A 13,381-nucleotide genomic window follows, 5' to 3' on the forward strand; every position below is an offset into this window, starting at 1 on the left:
GAATAGAACTCACTTGTTTTGAATTTGTATATTACGACCACAGCAGAACATCTTTTTCTGTTCTTGTTTTCTCCGAAAGTGGATTTTCAGTGTAATTCTTCATTCGTGTTACAATGTTTATTTTATATTCGAATTCATTTCTCAGCCAGAACTTGTTCTAACACATATGACATTTAAGCGTAGGCTAAACTAGCTATGCTTGTTCTAAGCCACTGTACAAACGAAAAAGATGCCAGACTTCCTCTAATTCCTGACAAAGAGTGAAAATTTTTATGAAATATATAGGTTAGAGATATTTGACAATTAGTAATGGATAAACATATTTGGGTGGAGGACGGTGAGGGTTATGGGCAAGGGGACATTTCGTCACGGGTAGAGAAACGAGCATGATGGGAAATTTAGGACCCATTGAAAACGACAACATATCACAAGAAGAAAGATTGGAAGTACATAAAGAGAAATGGAGAATTATGAGAATGGAGATGGGCAGAGGGACAGAGATTATATATATATATAAATATATATATAGATATATATATATATATATATATATATATATATATATATATATATATATATAAAAAAAATAACGACAGGAGAGAAATAACGGGGATGAGAAATGACAACATGACAGGTGATAGATAGTGAAGGAGAATCGTACAAGGAAATGTGGAGGAAACAGTGTACCAGAAATGTGGGAGTTAGAATAGATACGAAGACAGCTGTTGACTTAATGAAAACAAGGCAACTTGTGGGTGAAGGGAATGGCAAAATAATGACGTAGAAAAAAAAATAGAAGTTGTTGAGGTAAACAGAAAGGAATGGACGTGACTTGAAAACGATACGAGACTTTCCTGGAGTACATCTCTAGTCAATGACCGACCTGGTTCTGAAAGCTTCCGGAAATCGATTTTGTATTCAATAATCTTCCTCAACACAGTACCTTAGCATAACCAAATTCACCGCTTGCTCATCCCCACCCGTCGTACACTCAAATTATAAATGGTTCTCCCACTTTCAACCTATACATTCTCAGCAAATTATTGCGACCCACTTATTTTCACTACACTCAAAGGAAAAAAAAATCGTATTCATATATTCTCAGACATGGCTCCTTCTCTAGCACTATCCTGACACAGCCTATACATCTGCTCGGTTCCTCCTGCCCCAACTCGTTTGTACTATAAATTGTAGCTGTTGTTTTCTCTGGGCTCTCAGGTACGTCTGTTTATCTAACTCAGTTTCTTGGTGTAGCCTCTTATCTCTATTCACTCACACTCAAGTTTTTTTTTTCCAACTCATTCTTCTTAATCTTCTTCCATATCGCATAATTTCATGTTCCTTTTTTCACTCGCTGTTATCGAACCATTTAAACTTACGAGTACTTATTATTATTAATTTGTATTACATTGTATAAGCTAGCAAAACCTAACTGATATCTCTCCCTTTACTTTCAATTTTGTCTCCTTCTCCAATCATCGAGACTATTATCACAATTCAAAGCCTTTTGAAGAATCGGAATTCCAGAACATCCTCACTTATGGGTGGGCAACCTCTTGGCACGCGTGCCAAACCTGGCACGCAAAACCAGAAGCTCACCTTAAAAAAAGATAACTAATGAATATCCAACTTCGTTTGTATGACCATTGGTAACCGCGTGGTGCGCTGGGCAGCAGATTGGGGCCCCAGGAGGTGATGGGAGGGAGCCCCATACTCGTATGTAGGCTTGTCATTTATGTTACTCTGTTGGCATTCGAGAAAATTTTGTGTCAAAGATCTGGCCTCTTTTGGCACCCACACTTAAAGATGTTGCCCACCTCTCTACTAAGTTCCTATTTTCCACGTAAGGATCCTATTCCCGCATTGTTTTCCCTTTTCCTAATTCACCTTAAGCAAAGTTGACGATTTGGAAATTTGTACAAAGGGTATTCCTGGAGACATTACCTAATCATCATCAAACAACTAATTCATTCAATAACTTGCCCATTTTAAGCCTAAACCGGTTTAGCGTCGCGAACTCCCTTCCAGGAGACTAGGACTGTACCCCTTACAGAGGACTTTGTAGCGTGGAATTTAATGAACCATGCCCTTGGTCCAACTCGCTAGCGGATGGGTTCGAACTGCCGTCACCTCGACCTCCGTCGCAAGTAGCGACGCTCTAACCTGCTAGGCCAGAGAGCATCCTTAAGCCTAAGTTCTTACATTATTTGTTATTAGCAATAACCACTAAGTTTTATGTAAATCTATTAACTTTTCCAAATTCATACCATCCATACACATCACTATTTGTCTTAGATTGCACTTTTCTTATCAAATCAAAATGTCGATGAAGTTTAAACATCATCGTGCTTATTTCGTGAACATGGTGGATATTCTTAACAATTACAATAACAACCATACTGCTTTTGTGTGTTTCAGCGGTAAAGTCACCCCATTAATTACTCGTGCCTTATATTCACTACACCTTATATTTGGCTGAATGGTTATGGCATTAGTTAGCCCAAGTTTCTAAGACACAACTTAAGCCACACGTATGTCATCTTGTACTTTTAATATATGTACTAGATTTTACACATAAACTATCTCCCCACCCCACATACACACACACGCACACACGCTATCAGACCCGTTTTCTATGATACGCCACGGAAATGAATAAAATGGATTGGCGACAAAACAAAGGGATTGACCGAAAGCTGCCGTAACGCCTTCACTACGTAAACAGTGTCTTTTAGAAACCTTTATCAAGGGGCCCGATGGAAAGGGGGAATTCAATATTTTGCAATTAATCCTGTCATAACGCTTTTTTTTATGATTCATGATTACACAATGTGTCTTAATCGAGATCTTCCTTTTTTTCCAATTCCCCTATATAGTTGCGTCTCTCAGAATGTGGAGTGGTTTGTATTATATAATGTTTCTATCACTCAATGCTTAGAAAAACTGACTACAGCGCATCTAATACCGTATCAAGGCAGTAAAGACGAATTAAAAATCATCACCAAATAATGAAGGAGTTATACATTCTTCTTACTTTCCTAATCATTCTGCACATAAAACACTAACTAATCAATTCAGTTTAAGAATTTTAATTAATTTTCAAGTCATTCTAGATCTTTGTATTAAATGCCACCATCCTTAACTATTAGAACATTCTTCATTATTCTTAACACCTTGCCAAACATATACTGTACCTACTTGCAATATACATATTAACAAAACTAGCAAATTATATCTATGTTCTCAGTTACATCTACTATCCCCATTATTATCATACTTTTCTTTTGCAGAAAAAAAAATCCTTTGAACAATTCAATTACTTAATTCTATTTAAATCAGCATTCTCATAGCATGACTTGTTTTTACAAACTCGAATCCTTCTTATAACTGTTGCCAAGTTACCAGTTTGTCTTTTACCACTTCCCCATAACAATCTACTTATCAGTAACTTATCTTTTATCTAACTATATCTACATGTATCTTCCACTCCCACATTAACTTATTTCTATAGGTTAGTATTATTATTACCAACAATCCTGGACACCTAAATTCTTACATTTCCTGTATTCTAATGTCGTTCTAAAATCGTAAATTAGTCGTACTATTTTGAGTTCCTATCCCCACGTAAACTTATCTACCAGTATCATCCCTTGCCAATAAACCTAGATACCTGAATTCTCCTCATCTTATAACCTAACGTTTTAACTGCACAGCACTCTTTAGATCAATTATCTATTTTTTTTTTACTAATTTCCCTTCCACCAATTTTAATTCACACCTGTTTGTTATCCGCATCTTATATCCTAACGTTTAAGTTACATAGCACTCTTTAGATCAATTATCTATTTTTACTAGATTTCCCTGCTACCATTTTTGTTCATACTTCTTATTTACTTCTATTATTTATTTTTTTCTGAAATAATCACTAACCATACCTAACCCTCTCAGCCTACCTACCCTCCCAACATAAACTTATTAATGCTGGACTGATATGGAAGGAAACGGACTGAAATACGAGCTTTTGATTTCCTGACCTTTCTTTACTACGAACTTTTATAAAGTTATTTGTAAGGAAGCAGTCATCCTGAGTCCACTGCTGAACAAAGGCCTCTTTCATACTATTCCATCACTCACGCGACTGCGCCAACATCTGCCACGTCACTCCTGCAAACTTCTCTATATCATCTCTCCACCTTCTGTCCGGTCTCCACGCTTCCCGTCTCGCGACGTCCACTCAGTAACACAATGTTACTAAAATAAAGGCTCATATTTCTGTCAGGATTTCCTTTCCAATCCAAGTCCAATTTATCTAAATGAATACTTATATCTAATTTGTGTTTCTATGTTCTTAACTGAGGCTTCTCTAGAAAGCAAGATAAAAAAAAAAATGCAAGAATATCTGTGAGGAATATATTTGCATATTTTTCCATGTACTATGGACCAGGTTCGACTGTCCTTAACAATGCATATCCATCTTTACTTGTTTTCATCGATTTTTCAAGTTATCAATTCGTATTTCATTATTTCCCGGTAGTAGCCTATCCAAGAACTAACTTGGTCTATTTGGAACTTTTATTATCACTTCATTTCATTTGGATCCCTGCTATAAATTGCCAACAATCATAGATATACAAACTATTTCATTTTCCCTGCAATACGCATCAACTATTTTTTTTTTTTTTTTTTTTTTACTCTTTTTCCTGGTTCACTGTACTACACTTGTTTAGTCCATCATGAGCCTAGCGTAGGCCTTATGGTCTCTTGCAGTCTACTTCATTCTTATGTTCTTCTGTTATGATCTTATGTAAAACCGATCCAAACTTCATAATTTCTCAAAACAAAACAACTCAGTTTTTATTTTTAATGTCATGTCATTTTCTTTATATACTTTACTACCATTCGCACTTATACTCTGATCTCTGAAATATCTTATTCCTTCGTCATATTTTACTTGTAACCTACATAATACTATTTAGTTAAACTGGATAGCTGCTAACGTTTTGATGATCTGTGTAGCTGCTTGCTCAAAATTGCGGAAGTTTTTTTAATGTTCAACGTGGAACTGAAGTTCCCAATATTCATCATTCACATTGGAAACTTCTGTTCCACGTTCAATCATGAAGAAAAAAATCAGCAATTTTGAGCGATCAGCTACACAGATCGTCCGAACGTCATCTGCTATCCAGTTTTAACAAGAATTGTATTAGAGAGAAGACCACTCCACGTATACTACTTAGCTCATATTTCCATTTTTCTCTATACTCACACTTTCTCTTGCGTCCTGATTTCTCTATCTTCTAAATTATGACTTTTCCAATCACAAAGATCTTCATTTCTTCCGAGTCACAAGTCCTCTGGAGATTCTCGAGTCTCAAAACATTCTAGATTTCTGAACATTTCATTGGTCCATCGTGTTTTACTATCATAATTCATTGCTGATACTGCTAACAAGTTAGAAATCCCTCCTTTATTATATCTACTAAAAACTTTGTCCTCAGAAGTCTCATATTCCATTTCTAGCCTTAACTCTCGTATTATCTGAATGTCATTATTAGCATTTAACAGTGGTTCTTGTCATACGATTTCTTATTTAAATTATCAAATCTACACATCCTTTCTACACATCAGTATGTCTTCAGATATTGCACTTTCTTTCCAAGCAAAGATTATCGGCGAATTTTATCAATGCTTTGTTTACTTCCCTTGTGAACGAACTAATTTTTTTCTGCACGCCGGTTTTTGTTACTGTATTCGCATTACTCGTATATGCACAACCTGACATTATAAACACTCCAACAATGACGAATCGCTTCTCACAACAAATTAAAGTGCTTGGAGGTGAGTATTGGCAAAAGTCAACTCCCACTTATTTACGACTGAAATACATTCACATTATATTCACAACTTGACACTATATATATCTCTAACAATCGTGAATCCCTTTCTTGTTACAAATCAAATTGTTTGGAGGTGAGCAGTGTGCCAAATGTCACCCCTCCCTTTTTTACGACTGAAACACATCCTGGTAATATGCACAACCTGGCACTATAAACCTCTTATTATCACGAATCCCATTCTTATTACAAATCAAAGTGTTTGGAAGTGAGCAGTATTGGTAAAACTCAGCCCCCCCCCTTTTTACGACTCGATTACTTTCACATTATATGCACAACCTGACATAACAAAAAATGTTGACGAATCCCCTCTCACTACAAATTCAAATGCTTGCAGGTATTGGCAATAGTCAGCCCCCTTTTTTTACGACTCAACTTAAAATCACAACTCACTTTCCCTCGTACTTTGATGTCACCGCTCATTTTCCCTTACAAGGTTTGTTTTATGCGTATCGACTTTTCGCCGTGCACCGTCCACGTCACAACGTCTGCTCTCCAATAACCATGGGTGAATATTGATGCTTTCGCATGTGGTCGTGATGTGTGAAAGCATCCATAAACACCCATGGTTATTTGAGAGCACGACGTCGTGTCGTAGATGGCGCACGGCAAAAAGTTGACATGTATGATACACCTTACGCGAGGTGACTACATGCAAAACGAGATCAAAACCAGACGGCCACACAACACAAGTCATCTTAACCGATTTCCACATCATTCTACAAAATATGACACATTTCTGGTCTTCCTACCTGCCTCACTTCTCATATTGCTTGTTCATAAACTCAAGTGATTTGCTGTTCTTTATTTTCTTCTTTTACGTCGTCTCATAATGCCTCTAGTTTTCAACCGACAACCGATTACTAAATGTACACTCCAGGTTTGTTGATCTGCACCTGTCCTCATTTTTTCTCATCCCCTAAATAGTAAGTTAAAAAAAAAAATACTAGCACACTCTTCGCACAACCCAATCCTCTTATATTCTAGTCCCTCCCCCCCCTCTTTCTAGTTTCAAAGTAAACATACTACCAGTGAGTTGTACTCTTACAAACAACCTATGCAGGACCAAGATACACTAAAACTATGTAAGTACGTCTCTTGTTGTTGAGCACTCAATGCATGTCTACGTACATTACTTTCAAAAGAACATAAGAATTGAGGAGACTGTAAAAAAGATCATAAGACGTAAACTAGGCAGTTCCATGTCCCTTATCACATTTCATCCCAATCCATAAAGTTCTTACAACAACCAATTGTATTAGAGGTCATTACATTATTCCATTCGTTAACCACTGTTGGTAAATCAGTTCTTGCTTATTTCTTCTTGACTAAAATAAATGAAAACAAGTTTTGGTATAACAACAACGAAAAATATATGTACATAATTCAAGTACAGTATGAGTCTGGTTGGAGAGTCCGTATATGTACATTACTATCATTATTGTTACCGTTGTTTTCAAGCCATCAGTTCGTATTCTACTATTTCCCGGTAGTAGCTTAATCTTCTATTAACTCATCTAAAACTATCTCGGTCTATTCAGAGCTTCTATTATCACATCAGTTCACATATTATCACACCAGTTCACATATTATCACATCAGTTCACATATTATCACATCAGTTCACATATTATCACATCAGTTCACATATTATGTTACAACTATCATTTGCCCACAATTTCGATTTTCTTAAATTACGTGTCAGCTAGCACTATTCATTTTAAGCGTTATTCGTATTTCTGTATCAATATAATTTCTTCTTACCGATATTGATTTCTAATCCCTTAACCCCATTTTGTTATACTAATATCAAATTGAATATTCCTATTTTGTAGAGTTGGAGCTTTGACTGCATCTGCAGTCTGCAGCCAGAGAACCTAGCTCTTCCAATATTTCGATTTCCAATCCCTCAAAAGCACATTTCGTAAGGTGGGCATTTTGGCTGGCCGATTACATATCTAACGAAATTTACCTTTTTCACCCCATAAAACATTTTACTATTTCTGGACGGATGCATTCCAAGCAGTTTAGTAAATATTTATATTTACTTTGTACCATAATTCTCACATCAGGTATTTAGACATGTCATTACTAGCAATTATCATTCCTCCTCTTGATCATCATCATTCCTCCTCCTCCTCCTCCTCATCATCATCATCTTCATCATTCCTCCTCCTCATCATTCCTCCTCCTCATCCTCCTCATTCCTCCTCCTCCTCATCATCATCATTCCTCCTCATCATCACCATTCCTCCTCCTCCTCCTCATTATCATCATCATTCCTCCTCCTCCTCCTCATCATCATTCCTCCTCATCATCATCATTACTCCTCATCATCATCATTCCTCCTCCTCCTCCTCATCATCATCATCATTCCTCCTCATCATCATTCCTCATCATCATCATCATTCCTCCTCATCATCATCATCATTCTGCCTCATCATCATCATTCCTCCTCCTCATCATTGTTCCTCCTCATCATCACATTCATCATCCATCATCACATTCATCATCCATCATCATCATCATTATCATCGTTATTATCATCATCATCATCGTTGTTATCATCATTCATCATCGTCATCAATGTTATCCATGTGTTTTGAACATTACTGCTTTTTATTCTTTCGTGAACACTAAGCTTTTGCACGCCTTCGTAAATGGCTACGATTGCGTCTACGCCCTTTCCTATACAGTAAGTCTGCTTACCAATTACGTTTCATTGCAAATTCTAATTTTAAGCTCAATATATTTGACAATTAACACCCATTATCATGACTCATTTTATATTATCACACTTAATTTTTTAAATCCATTTTCAAATCATTCCACACATCAAGCTCTTATCATTTTGTGATGTCTAATCATTCTAATTGATTTCCCAACAGTTTCACACCATATTTTTCTTGGTCTATGTAATGCATTGGTCTTGTTTTATACAGCCATACACACTTGTCCTTTGTTTTCTTTACCGCTCATTTATGAACTGAAACGGTTTGTGATTGCTATCAGGGTCTCAATTGTGCCCCTTCTTCAAAATATCAAACCTTTCATTACAATAAAACTTATCTTTCAACCTAATTCTTTAGCCTTCTAGCTTCCTACTGAACATTTTTGGCACATTATGCTTTATTGTCATAACCTACTTTCAACATTTTGTCAAATTACTAATTCGTATTCAACTATTTCCAGGTGATATCCTACTCCTTTGTTACTTGACCAGGTACTAACTCGTTCTCTTTGGAGCGTCTACTTTCACATCAAACCATTTCTATATATCTGTGATCTTAGCTATAACTTCTTGAGCCTTTTCTATATTCTAACTTGTCAACTGCACAGCACTCTTTGGTTCAGACAATTCTCCTTGCATATCAAACTATTATTTTTTTATTTGAGCATATCACTGTATTTATTTTGCGAGCTTTGCAAATTCACTCTCTACTTTGTGCTTCCAATTTGCCCCTAGATGTTGTTCCTCAATTCTTTGGATTAGCTTACCTATCCATAAGAGCCTACCTGTCCTCTGGATATCAAACTGATTTTGGCTTTTCAACTGTCAATCTGCTTTCTTCATGAGTTTCAGTGCGATTTCTTCTACTTTGTGCTTCTCATTTGCCCCTAGATGTTACTCCTCAATTGTTTGTATAAGTATACCTAACCACAATAGTCTATCTGTCCTCTGCATATCACACTGGTTTTTACTTCTAAATTGTTGATCCGTTTTCTTCCTGAGTTTACAATTTCACCTCTACTTTGTGCTTCTAATTTGCAATTAGATGTTGTTCTTCAATTCTTTGGATAAGCTTACCTAAACATACTAGTCTACCTGCCGTGTTCATACCAAACTAGTTTTCACTTATAAATTGTCAATTCATTCCTTTTGTGAGCCTCACAATTTCACCTACTTCATGCTTTCAATTTTACCCTAGATGTTATTCCACAATATTTTTTTTGGATAAGCTTATTTAACTATGATAGTCTTCTTGTCCTCTGCATATCAAATTGGTTTTTATGTCTAAATTGTCTATCCGTTTCCTTTATGAGCTTTACAGTTTCACCTACTTTGTGTTTTTTATTTGTCCTTAGATGTTTATCCTCAATTCTTTGAATAAGCTTACCTAACCATCTGTAACCAACGTTGATCTAAACCTCTATCCTCTCGATCTTAATTCCTCCAAAGGGCTAAAAAACTACTTCCTTCAACTTTCTAGTTTTCTATTAAACAATCATTGTTCTCTACTCTCATAATTTATCCTACCCAATGTCATCTAAATACTTAAAATAGTCTAATTTGTCAATCAAATAATCAACTAATTCTCTCCAAAGTATGAAACTTTCATCACAAAATTAACCTCATGTCTTTTAAACAATCTACTTTCTGAATTTTTTCTAATTTTCTGTAAACATTCCATTGATCCATCATGCTGTTTTCATAATTCACTCTGCAATATCATCAAATTCCTCATCAAGCTTTCTACTATTTCCTCATGCTATATTTCTATCATCTAAGTACATAACACGTTTTGGTTTTCTATTGAGCATACTATCTATTCATTGTTCTGTCCTTTCAAAGTTCTCTTTACATAATATCTTCTAGATACAGTACAAACTTTTTACAATTTTCCATAAGAAACCTTCTTAGTAAGCAATTCAAAGTAACTCGTATTTTCATTGTAAATTCTCACGCCAGTTTTTTCATGCACTCTATCATTACCAGCTGTATCTATTCCTGGCATCTGAAATGTTTCTATATTTTCATAAATTCCTACTTGCCACTTGCATAGCACCATTTGGTGAAAAAAAAATCTCATTTCTTTTCTTATACAAAACTTTACATTTATCAGGTAAGAATCCCTACTCTTATCTTGTTAGTTTCCTTCAGTATGTCATTAATCTTAAACTTTAACATCTGTTGTTAAACCTAAGCTTTAATATCTAGCATTAATCTTAAACCTTAACTTTTGTCATTAAACTTAACCATAACCTCTGGCATTAATCTTAATTCTTAATTTTCCAGCTTCCGTGTTCCTCTAATCTCGTTCTAAACCTTAACACCACAAGTTCTGGTATTAAACTAAGTAAAGCTGATGTTAGTAAGCACATCTGGCTTACCCATGATCCAAGGGGTCAGGACATTATACTCTGATACAAGTACTAATTCCCATACACATCATCTTGGTCATTCTACTTACTTTCTAAGGCTTGTTTCTCATGTATCGTCTTTTCGCTGTGCACCATCCATGGCATGACATCTACTCTCAAATAATCATGGGTGTCTATGGATGCTTTCACACGTGGTCGTGATGTGTGAAAGCTTCCATAGGCACCCATAATTATTCGAGAGCACACCATCATGCAGTCGACAGCACACAGTGAAAAATCAAGACTTGTGAAATGAGCCAAAGATACACATTTTCTCGAGTACATGCATATTCTCTATTATATTCCATAATTCATACTGCAGACTGCTATACAATTATACTATTTCTTTGAGCATGTTGCTAAACCTTTTCTGACATATGGCAAGAAAAAATGGAATATTGATAAAATTTCTAGAAAAAATATGTTGAGAATAGGAAGAATATATCTAATAGAACGCCGAAGACATTGGAAAAGGGAGTAAGAAGGTCATAAAAAAAGGATAGAAGGTACAATGGGTAAAAATATATAAAGAGATCAGGCCAGACTTGCAGATTAACCCCCTTTAGCATGGTGATGCACTTTTACACGTTCTGACTGAGGAAAAGTGATTTTATTTATTTCAAGGGATGGACCCACGATTGAAAGTTGTCTTCAGTAATCGAGACCCCATTCAGGTCAGAGTTCATATCCTCGAATTAAGAATTGTTTGTTTCTTGGCCAGAAAGTAATATTTCAAGGGCACCATCATGTTGAAGAGGTAAAGAAGAAAGCAAATAAGGTAAAGAAAAAAAAAGGCTGAAGAAAGACAAGGCAGGGAGAATGTAAGGATAAAGAAAGAAGAAACAGAATTAATGATAATTGTTGCCTCAAGTTTCCCTGACTGGAAACCCACAGCCCCACAGTAGCTGGCAATGGTCCTTGGGCTATACCACAGATCCCTCTAAGATGAAACTTTGGACTATTGTCTGTGTTGTATAATATGAATTTGTTTCTGTGCCACCGGCTGCAAGAAGGAGGAGGGGAGCAGTCACCGGTTTTCAGCTCTCCTTATGGGAGAAAATAGTGTTGATAAAAGATATTGGGCCTGGACCAGGAACCAAATGCCAGCCCCTTGGGACTGTACCTCCAGGAGGAGGTGAGGCGATAGGTTTGAAGATGGACGTCAAGGGAGAAGGTTCTGCCTGACGTCTATCTCGCAGGACCACCACGAGCAGGTACCTATCATTGGTCCCAAATGTAGATAACGAGAAGAAGTAGAAAAAGATGGGAGGACTTACTGTTGAGTAGCTTGGAATAGACTACAATGCCTTCAGAGCAAAAGAATCTACAATATATATATATATATATATATATATATATATATATATATATATGTATATATATATATATATATATATTTGAAGCTCCTATAGCATAATTGGTAAGGTGATGACTTGGCATCAAGCTAGGTCTCAGTTCAACTTCCAGAGTGACGGCAGGAAAGATTGTTTGTATGACGTAGCTGATACCAAGGATTCACTTCAAATATATATATATATATATATATATATATATATATATATATATATATATATATATATATTTATATATATATAATTACAAACAAAGAAAGGAGATAGATGGGAGGGGATGAAGTAGTGTGGGATAGACTACAATATCTTCAGACCAAAAGAATCTACGATAAAAAATAATTACAATAGAATAAATTGAAGGAAGTAATTCTAGTATTTACCATGGAAAGATAATTGAGGGATGCATAATCTAAAATAAAAGGTGAGAAATGTAGGTATGTAAATCAAACTTAGGGATTCTAGGTATAGGCGAGGATGATAATGTAAGTGTGGAAAACAAGAATCTAATTACAGATTGAGTAACAACTGGAGATGATGGTTGATGTTGAGGTTACAAAAATTCTAAATGAACAGAAGTGAAAGTGTATATTAACAGAAAAGAAAGATAGATGGATGGAAAGAGGACTGAAAGAAGAAATGAAAGGTGGGGACATATAAAGGTTAAGGGTGGATGGAAATAAGTGTAGGAGATATAAGTACAGTAAAAATACTGCAGTGTTACCCCAAGTAGTGAGGTGGGAGTCACAGATAACTCTTCATCTACGAGGTACTCAGATGGGGTGAGCAGTGAATGAATTTTTTGATTGAGTGGGTGCAGGGTGGGTATATGTTATGGCTTCTCCAACTTCATATAAGAAGGGGAAAAGCCTCTTGGTATTTGTACATATAAACAAAAAGAGTTTAAGAAAAAAAAAAAAAGGAAATGTGGAAAATAAGAGTGAGAATTGGGTGTAGAGGAGTAAAGAAAAGATAGGAATTGGAAAGGAAGAGAAGA

At 35.8% G+C, this 13,381-nt stretch overlaps 1 long non-coding RNA gene across 1 annotated transcript; it reads right to left on the reverse strand.

Moving 5' to 3' along the window:
* Nucleotides 1-4,668: 4,668 nt before the first annotated feature.
* LOC143034496 (uncharacterized) lies at nucleotides 4,669-12,426 on the reverse strand. The gene is made up of 2 exons (XR_012967253.1): nucleotides 7,521-12,426; nucleotides 4,669-7,440 (listed from the first exon to the last, which is right to left on the reverse strand). It is a non-coding gene; the product is annotated as an uncharacterized LOC143034496 (long non-coding RNA).
* Nucleotides 12,427-13,381: the final 955 nt, after the last annotated feature.

Source organism: Oratosquilla oratoria, chromosome 17 (genome assembly GCF_046742065.1).
Source record: "Oratosquilla oratoria isolate Oo_2021 chromosome 17, ASM4674206v1, whole genome shotgun sequence".
NCBI lineage: Eukaryota > Metazoa > Arthropoda > Malacostraca > Stomatopoda > Squillidae > Oratosquilla > Oratosquilla oratoria.